This window comes from Pongo abelii, chromosome 1 (genome assembly GCF_028885655.2).
Source record: "Pongo abelii isolate AG06213 chromosome 1, NHGRI_mPonAbe1-v2.0_pri, whole genome shotgun sequence".
Classification (NCBI taxonomy): Eukaryota; Metazoa; Chordata; class Mammalia; order Primates; family Hominidae; genus Pongo; species Pongo abelii.
The window spans coordinates 64,492,329-64,500,597 of NC_071985.2; the positions used below are offsets into that span (position 1 = coordinate 64,492,329).

An 8,269-nucleotide genomic window follows, 5' to 3' on the forward strand; every position below is an offset into this window, starting at 1 on the left:
TTAAGAAAATGTGGCACATATACACCATGGAATACTATGCAGCCATAAAAAATGATGAGTTCATGTCCTTTGTAGGGACATGGATGAAATTGGAAATCATCATTCTCAGTAAACTATCGCAAGAACAAAAAACCAAACACCGCATATTCTCACCCATAGGTGGGAATTGAACAATGAGAACACATGGACACAGGAAGGGGAACATCACACTTCGGGGACTGTTGTGGGGTGGGGGGAGGGAGGAGGGATAGCATTGGGAGATATAGCTAATGCTAGATGACGAGTTAGTGGGTGTAGCGCACCAGCATGGCACATGTATACATATGTAACTTACCTGCACATTGCGCACATGTACCATAAAACCTAAAGTATAATAATAATAATAATAAATAAATAAATAAATAAAAGAAAAAAAATGAAAAGTTTTTCTGGATTCTTGGCCAGCTATTTTTAAAGGGAAATGATTTTCAAAATCCTTAGGAGTCATTTTAAGACAATTTTTTAAATAAAGGCTATGAAAGAACTGCTGGCTCTTTTGTTCCATTACTTAGGAAATTTTAAAAACTAGAAAATTGTTTTATGAATTACCAAGTGCTATCGTTTGAATGTTTGACCCTCGAAACCTCATACTGAAATTGATCCCCCCCTGTCAGAGTGGGGCCTAATGGGAAGTATTTGGATCATGGAGATGGATCCCTCACGAATGGCTTGCTGTCATCCTCACAGTAGTGAGTTATTCTATCAGTTACTACAAGAATTCCAGCAAGAGTTCCCCCGAGAGCCAATTGTTAGAAAAGGACCCGGCACCTTCTCCCTCTCTCTTGCTTCCTCCTCACCGTGTTATCTCTACACGGTGGCTCCCCTTCACCTTGCACCATGAGTGGAAGTTTCTTGAGGCCCTAATCAGAAGCAAATGTTGCTGCCATGTTTCTTGTATTGTCTGCAGAACCTTGAGCCACATAAACCTCTTTATACATTACCCTGCCTGCTTTACAGCAACACAAAGATACCAAGTCTGTGTTATATAAATTACCACATCAAAATAATATGCAGATCTAAGTAAATGAAATTGCCTCCAAGGTTATCTAAAGTCCTACTACAATGTTAAAGAAAAAAAAATTCCTGACACTTATTAAAGATGGTAAGGAAGACTATTCAAGCGGGGCAGGATGGCGGGCGCTATTACAATGAGGTTTTTGTTATCAGGGGAACGCGATCAGGTTCAACTCCAAGTACAACAAGAGAAAGGGGGAATTTATAGACAAGGAGCACAGTGCAGGAGTAGGTGGATGGAAAATTGCCAAGAGAAAGCATCAAGGGTAAGGGGATTCTCTAGTTAAACAAACATAATGGGATTCTTGCTGAAGGCACGTCAGGGTGATCTGATGTTACGTAGTGGATGGTGGAGGATGAGAATGTTGATCAGATTTTGAGGATGATCAGATATTAAGGTGGGAGATTCTGGCTAAACTGATTCAGCAGGATTCTTGCTAAAATTGGACAGTTGGGGGACTTGCCCAAGGTCACAGAAGCCTGACTAAGGTTTCGTCAAGGGGAGACTCAGTAGCACAGATACAGCCCTAAAAAGGCACTATTACAGATATGGCTGTAAAAAGGCACTGTTTCTCTCCTTAAGTTGGAAACCACAAGCAGGAAATGGTCTACAAACACTGAGGTTTCCTTTCAGATCCTCCTTTCAATCCACGAGCTCAGCTGACCATGTCTTATGCAACTAAGAAAGTTTTTGTGGCAGGAACAAAAGTTGATTTAGGGATTAGGAGTATCCCAGTCTGGCTCCTGAGTCTTCTGCTACCTGAGTTATCTGTAACAAGGTCTTCAGGAAGACAAACTTATAAAGGTAAGCCACTTGGTACATTGTAAATATTCAACAAACATGAAGGCCTAATCTAAGAGCTGCAATCATATCTGCGTGGGCACATCCCAGACTCAACTGGAGTAAGTGGAGGGGTCTAAAGAAGTGGTCTTCAAACTGGGGTACTCATAACTCTGGGGATATAAAGACCTTCCAAGGGTTCACAGTCATGGGTAGCTTTAACAGAATCAATGTTCAAATCCTCAGCTCCCACGTGTCCTCTCATAACACTGCTCTACAGAAGAGAAGTCTGCAGCGGCCTGTGGTTCCCTTTCCCACATCCTCTCTCGCAACCAAAAGCCCTGCAACCATTTTGTAAAAGAAAGGGAAGGCAAAGCCCCACTGGGACCTAAGCTTCCTGTGTGCTTGCTCCAGGGGTAAACACCTCTGGGCCACCAAGCAGAGGGACCAGGGAATGGAGATTTCGGGAGAGGTAGGGCAAGGTGAAGAAAGCCACAGCAAGGCTCCACGCCTTTTCCCTGATTTTCTCTCCCACCCTCCCCAACATTGTGTCTCTTACATTCAGAAGTGAGGTTGCACAGACATGCATGTAATCACATTTATTTTCAGTAAAAATAAATAAATAAAGTCAACTTTTTCCTGACAGAAACAGCCAGTGTAATTTGATGCAGATAATTTGCTCTATGAACAATTCCTGACCTGAGACAAATCTGAAACTCTGTGATTTTAAGGAAAAGGTATTTAAAGCATGAAGATAATACTGTTAAATAAAAATCACAAGAGGCCATTGTTTTGGACTAAGTTTCTGCACCAGGCCTCAACAGACCAGATAAAAAATCAGAATGGGATCACTCATACTAAAGTTCCCTTCTACCAAACTCAAACTAAGTATTTATTTGACCTTCTGAGAAATCAGGAGAAAGAGGTAACAACTGATTTTCCAAACAAGCCAGTTTAAATCTTCAACCAGTACGAAAAACTTCTACTTAAATCCTTACACACATAAACAGTTAAAAGTTTTAAAAAGTGGTAAGTTAAAATATAATTAGATACTATCCTTTTTTACGCAAGTGGATACAGAGGTAGTAAAACTAAAAATTTTTAATTAACAAAAAACCTATAAATTTTCAACTTACCCAAAGATAGTACCCAAAACCAAACAATATAATTAACAATTTTTAAAGACAAAAAAATGAGTGTCTTAGTTTCAAAGTAAAAACTGATTTCTGACTGCCTAGGAAAAACAAAATGACTGACATCAGGTAAGAGAACAGAAAAGCAAGAAGTGGGGAGATTCTCTAAAATGAAAACGTTTTCTGGATTCTTGGCCAGCTACTTTTAAAAGGAAATGTTTTTCAAAATACTTAGGAGTAGTTTCAAGACAATTTATGTTTTTTTCTTTTTTTAAATAAAGGCTATGTAAGAACTGGTGGATCTTTTGTTTCATTACTTAGTAAATTTGAAAAAAAAAAACACACACACAAAAGAAGTAGCCTGATGTTAACTAATCAGTTATTTCTGTCTCTCTCTTTTTTCTTTTTTTTTTTTTTTAACGGGGATTCTTGCTCTGTCACGCAGGCTGGAGTGCAGTGGCATGATCGTAGCTTGCTGTAGCCTACAACTCTTGGCTTCAAGTGATCCTCCCACCTCAACCTCCTGGGTAGCTGGGATTACAGATGGGAGCCACATTTTTTTCTATTATTCTGCTTCCCTGTCCTGGCTTACAGAAAAGTAGCTGTGGAATGACTAATATCCTCTTTGCTCTCTTCGCTTCTGCTTTCTTCAGCCGTCCTCTGCCTACAAAGCTAACTCCTTCTGCTCAGCTCATCAGAACACTTATTATATTTTATGGAATGAAGTGTTGCCCAATTCTAGAACCACAGTACAGCCAACTGAGCTATTTAAACTGTTTGTTGTAATTTTGTCTGTTGACAACATAAAATAGATCCTTTACACAATATGTTCATGTTGACTTGAAAATCTGCAAAGAGATACTAAGTTTTACAAGTCTTTTAAAGCTTTTGAGAGCAAAAACTTTGAAGACTATTGGTCTAAGGAACTTAACTGAAAGGTCTACACCAGCTTATACACATGATTTAATGACAAGCACAGGTCTTCTTAAGGAAAAGGTGATTTTGAATGGAGTTAGATTGTTCCCAGCCCAATCTTCAGGAAGTTGTGTCCATGTCAGGGGAAAAATGGCTTACAAATAGTGCTGGTAAAAAACATGGAGCCACATCACCCAGATATCTGTGTGAAACAGCTCAAACCAGCACAGTTTTAAGACAGACAAATGAGGGGTGAAGGACTAGCGTCATTATAGTGCCTATGCCAAGAGCCACAGGGCACCAGAAATACCACAAGGTAGTCAGACAGACCACAGAAATTCAAATCGCTGTCTGACAAACCTTGGGAACCTTCTGCATTAGTTGGGAGAAGTTGTGGGGAGCAGGATGCATGTGGTTCTAGCTCCCTCTATTTCATCCAATCTGTAGGATTAGCATCTCATTGCTGTTCTTAATAGCTCACTGGGCATGGCCTGCGGAAATGCAGGTAACACTTTAGATAAAATGTCTAGAAGTCATTAAATAGACAATCCCTTTCTTCATTGTCTCCACCTCCAGCCTCCCTCTCTTCCCAATCAAATATGAGGAAACTGAGTCCCAACAAAGTTGAACTGTCAAAAGTTCTGAGGCAGTGCCTGGTCAAAATGAAAAAGGAACACAGACATTTCCATTTCTGTTTCTACTCAGCTCTCCTAATTTCAAGTCCAGAATTTTAGCCACAAACCAGACACTACTGCAAATAAACTCCTAGAAGGACATTACTTTGTATTTTTCTCAAGTTGATTTTTATGTCATTTGGCTAAGACACAGAATTGGATGTAGACAACAAGCTGGGTGTGAAGTTGTAACTCTTCCTGACTCACCAGGTGCACCACTCCACTTGGGCAGCAGCTCACCCATCAATAGGACAAGCCCTACTAGGAGATGGTGGCAGGGATTTGTCTGGATGCTGTGTGATCAACAACGACACAACAAGTACTGGTTTTCTTCCTTCGTTCCCAGTCTACTATACCTCCTCTTGATAGTGTCACCTGTTGTAGGGACTCTGGGAGATCCCTATGGGTAACAGAGGCCCAATTTGTAAAAGGAAAGAAAATTATTTATATTGAGAACTTCATCAAGAATTTTCAGTACTGCTTGTCAAAGTACAGATATTAACATGAATTTGATGTATTCATAAGAAAGACCAACTATACAATCTACAGCAGAAATTCTCATACAGACACTATACAAAATTTGAAGACGTACACTTCATGTGCTAAAAGATATTTGTAGACTTCTTTGTCAAGAACTCCTTTCTATGGGGTCCCAGGTTGTACCACATTTCTGCAAAGTTCACACTTCTAATCTAAATCAATGTTACTTGGCTCCCTTGTACACCAGTTTCTTCTAGACCTATAGGGTTATGTACATTCTGCACGATTTGACAAAATCTTGTGAATCATTCTATTTCTCAAATTTTTGTTTCTGATCCAATCCAGCTCACAGCACCTTTTACAACCTAACATACTTCCAAGTATAACTTAGAAAGGGAATGGAAACTACAAGGATGGGGAACTTCACACATTTCCCCCAGATAAGGCAGATATTGCTCATCAATTGCCACATTTGTTTCATGGATTCAGTTGAGGTTCAGTCTCAACTTTTCTCGTCCTAATACTCCAGGCAACAGTGACAACTAATTAGAATTGACATCTAAATATCTCAATTAAAATCTATTTGCTTGGGTAAGCATATGCACAGAAAAAAAGAAAGAAAAAATCTATTTTCAACCCCAGGATTAGACTTAATCACTAAAAAATCTAGTTCTTGAGAGTTTTTTGTATTTGGGTTTTCTTTTTGTTTTGTTTTGTTTTTTTTTTTGAAGATGAGGGCTCACTATTTTACCTTGAACTCCTGGGCTCAAGCGATCCTCCTGCCTCAGCATCCCAAATAGTTGGGATTACAGGCACGTGCCACTGCACTGGCCTTAGAGTTTTTTGAGGATCCCAAATCTTATTCCTGGCACTTAAATGTTACATTCCCAATGGCAACATTCTTTAGATGACTCCAAAGTTCCATCTCTCTTTGAATACACATTAGAATTCTAACCTCCTGAGTTTTGACATGTACCAAGAAATATCTTCAGGTGTGGAGATAAGGGACGGTTTATCTACTCCCTCTTTTCCTTTCATTCTTTGGAGTGAGTAGACCTGCTATTTCCCAAAATTTCTACTAAGTTGGCCCTTAGGATTTTAGTTTGATTTGAGTTTAAGGTGGACATTATATCTGTTCATATTTTGTCTGACTTATCCACCCTTCAGGACTCTGAAAAATAGTCACTGCATAGTTATTATTAAATATCAACAGACTTGAGAGCTTATCTATGCCCCAGATAAGGCAGATATTGAATGAATGAGCATAATTCCATGATGAATAAGCATTATGGAAAAGTAAGTCCAGATCTTATTTTTTTTAGGATTTCAGAAGCTAAGGAAGATTCTTAGAGTTTGTAACAGAATCAAATGTATCTGGTTCAGTATTTTACCAAGAGTGCTCCTTAGAACAGAAGACCACAAGTTCCCTATATAAAAGGGATCCTATAACCAAGTTTGGGGACCCTGAATCCAATGTTTCACTCAAATATTCATAGTTTACATTATCATATTAAATGTTGTTTTAAAAAATACTGCAGTAAATAGAGAGGCCTATTCAGTTGTGCCTAAGCCAAACTTCTGGGGAGCACTGAAACTTTGTTTTCTGTTATCTGTTAACAGATGGAATGACTCTTCTAAAGAACACACTGTAGGAAGTCTGAATATATCCAACCTCTTGCCTCAACCAGAAACGAAACTTACAATGTGAAAGATGATGACCACCCTTTATAAAACATCCTCAGGTCTGAAAAGGCTACCAATTCCCTTCATGACCTCTGTTTAATCCCCACAGGGTCAAGTTCTTACTTTGTCTAATTGAACTCTCTCTTGCAACAATTCATTCTCTGCATGTTATCTTTTCCCTCTTACTCTCTCCCTTGTGGATATGGAGAAGTCAATAGCCTTCTCTTTAAGAAAACCATCCACAAAGGCTTTAAAAAAAAAAAAAGCAAATATAAGAATATTCCTCCCTAGATTAATTAGTTTCTCATTGCCTTTAAGACAATCCAAATGCTGGGACTGCCCTTTCTATTTCATAGAATGGGTTGTTGCCTGATTCTAAAAAATAAAAATAATAATAATAAAAAGACATTCCAAATTCTAAGGAATATCAGTTGCAAGCAAGCCACCCTTTTCCCTGTTCATCTTCTTCTTTCTTTCTTTTCTTTTTTTTTTTTTTTTTTTTTTTTAAGAGATATCGTCTTGCTATGTCTCCCAGGCTGATCTGGAACTCCTGGGCTCAAGCAATTTTCCTGTCTCAGCCTCCTGAGTAGCTGGGATTACAGGCATGCACTACTGTGCCAGCTTCACCTCTCTTTCTTTGGCATCCAACCTGCCTTCTTCTTACCCCCTCTCCATCATACTCTATTTAGGAGTCCTCAAATATACTGTTTCTATTTTGCACATGCTTTCTAAAATGCCTTCCCCTATCCACCAGGTAAACTCATACCCATCTTTCAGTCTCAGGTCAAATCCCACCTTCTCTGGAATCTTCCCAGATCACTGGCTCACCTGCCCTTCTTCCAGGCTCCAATAGCATTTGGAATCTATCTTCCCTCAGCATATCACAGTGATTATAGACATATATTTCAATATCTAACTTCGACCCCATAGGACAAAACCTTACCACAGTACCTGGTGTATGATAAGCATGTAATCAATATTTGCTTAAGGAATTAAACAGGACCCTCTGCTTGGCCACAGCCCTTGTCCAGCCTTGTGTGGCATGAGATTGGAGAAGACCTTCAAGCACTGTCACTCCTTCAAAGAGTGGATGTCCCACTTATCTGACAGCAGCAACCTACCAAAATCCCAGTGACAAAAGAATGACACAGGGGTGAAAAGCAGCTTCCTGTCCTGGAAAACCAAGTAATTTTGTACCTGATCAGGTCAACATGAGTAAACTCGTCAAGATAATTAGAAGGCCCTTAAAGCTCGATGGTAATCAAGCCCTCTTCCTAGTGGTGAGCAGAGACAGCTTGGTGAGTATTTCCATGCTGATTTCTGAAGTGTATGAAAGTGAGAAGGATGAAGACGAACTCCTGTATGTGATAGTATATACCTCTAGGGAGACATTTGGAGTGAAGCTGTCAGTATAAGACTAGAAACACACACACAAAATGCATCTATTTCAGAATGTTTAAATCATTCCCAGAGTGGCGGGGGGAAGGATTAAAAAGGGGATGTTACCAATTGAGATTGATCAGTTCATCTAATCACAGATCATCAAAACA

At 39.3% G+C, this 8,269-nt stretch overlaps 1 long non-coding RNA gene across 1 annotated transcript; it reads left to right on the forward strand.

Annotated features, from left to right (window-relative positions):
- Positions 1-1,784: 1,784 nt before the first annotated feature.
- Positions 1,785-7,957, forward strand: LOC100438058 (uncharacterized). Its single transcript, XR_008523206.1, has 3 exons — positions 1,785-1,858; positions 6,657-6,778; positions 7,740-7,957. It is a non-coding gene; the product is annotated as an uncharacterized LOC100438058 (long non-coding RNA).
- Positions 7,958-8,269: the final 312 nt, after the last annotated feature.